At 40.0% G+C, this 1,744-nt stretch overlaps 1 non-coding gene across 1 annotated transcript; it reads right to left on the bottom strand.

Moving 5' to 3' along the window:
• Positions 1 to 1,049: 1,049 nt before the first annotated feature.
• LOC141619329 (small nucleolar RNA R71) lies at positions 1,050 to 1,156 on the bottom strand. Its single transcript, XR_012531664.1, has one exon. It is a non-coding gene; the product is annotated as a small nucleolar RNA R71 (small nucleolar RNA).
• Between the last annotated feature and the right edge of the window lie 588 nt (positions 1,157 to 1,744).

Raw genomic sequence — 1,744 nt, 5'->3', positions numbered from 1 at the left:
AGAACATGTTTGTATGATCAATTCCCATGAATCCCCTATGACCCCATGACACCCTAGTGCCTTTTATAAATTGTTTACATCCCTTTTAATTCATCTTGCTTGTTTATTTTCATTGCTATTTAGTTTAGTGATCTTCTATTCAAACCCCAATTGTGACACCCCTTAGACACCACTAGTTGCAATAGAAATCTCATCTCAATTCCCGTCCCTTGGGATCCGACCTTTACTTGCCTCTTTACTAATTGTAGAGTTGTTGGTGATGTTATAAATTGTGTTTTGGTCTAGGTGCTCCTAACGACAAGTACTGAAAACTAAACCTCCATCGTGAGTCCGACCAAAAATGGCGCAGTTGCCGGGGACGGTGTTAACTTGATTTAGATTTTATTATATTGTTATTAGCTGTGTCTTTCTTTGCCTTGGGGAAGTAAAACTCCTCAAGGTTTGTTCTAATTATTTTCGAGTTGTTTGATATTTTGCATGTCTAGAAGGTCACAAGGTAACTTGTTACCCTTTGATCACGAAATTGAAAGGACTTTGACAACCAATAGAAGACTTGCTAGGAGAACTTTGAGAGGTATTAGTGAGGTTATTCAACCAAATACTATTGAGTTCATCAACCCTTTTGCAAGAGAAGGTGAGGAGAACCCAACACAAAATCCAACACAAAATCAACCCACAATGCCTAAGTTTTCATCACATCCCGTACCCACCGAGGAGAACCTACCCAATGGTACTCCCACACCACAACATCTAACCGGAAATTTCATTGCCAAATCCGCATTTATCCAATTAGTCGAAAGAAGCCAATTTGGGGGGATGCCTAGTGAAGACCCTCATCTCATATGGAGACTTTTTGTGACTATTGTGATGCGATTTCCTAAACCGGTGTAACTCAAGACCAAATTCGATGGGTCTTATTTCCTTTTTCTCTAATTGGCACCGCGAAACAATGGTTGAAAGGCCTTGATAAGGCTACTCTCGGAATTGATTCTTGGAAAAAGTTGGCTCTAGCTTTCTACAAAAAGTTCTATCCACCGGAAAAGACTAACATGCTATGAGCTCAAATTACGGGCTTTAAGCAAAGGGATGAAGAATCTTTGTATGAAGCTTGGGAGCGATTCAAGGGAATTTGTCGCTCATGTCCTCACCATGGACTTAGCGAGTGGTTCTTGGTACAACAATTTTGGAACGGTCTTTATGAAGATTCAAGGAACATTCTCAACATGGGATCAAATGGAATGTTCACCGAAGTTGATGACAATCAAACTTGGAACAAAATTGAGGAAATGGCGGTCCATAACTCACAATATAGTAGACCTCGCAAGGCTACTAGAGGAGGAAAGCATGAAGTGGACTCCATTACTCAATTGGGTGCTCAACTTAGTGCTCACATTGATACCATCAATTTGAAGTTTGAAAAAGCTATGGCTAGACTTGAAGAAGCCTCAAAATCACCAAAGCATCATGCTAATGCCATGACGGCATCTTCATCAATCCCAAGTGGGATATGTGAGAATTGTGGATCTTTGGTACATGACCAAAGTGAATGTAGGGGAACAAATGAACAAGTGAATGCTTTCCAAGCATACAAGAATGGTACCCCTTATTCAAACTATTACAATGAAAACACCAAATTCCATCCAAATCTCTCATACAAAAGCCAAAATGTTCAAAATCCTCAACCAACATACACTCCACCTCCCATGAGAAACCAAAATCAAAGACCCTTTTACAACCAAAACCA

The sequence above is a fragment of the Silene latifolia genome, chromosome 1, assembly GCF_048544455.1.
Source record: "Silene latifolia isolate original U9 population chromosome 1, ASM4854445v1, whole genome shotgun sequence".
NCBI lineage: Eukaryota > Viridiplantae > Streptophyta > Magnoliopsida > Caryophyllales > Caryophyllaceae > Silene > Silene latifolia.
The sequence above is the reverse complement of the archived record's forward strand: the minus strand, read 5'-3'. Positions and strand labels throughout refer to the sequence as shown.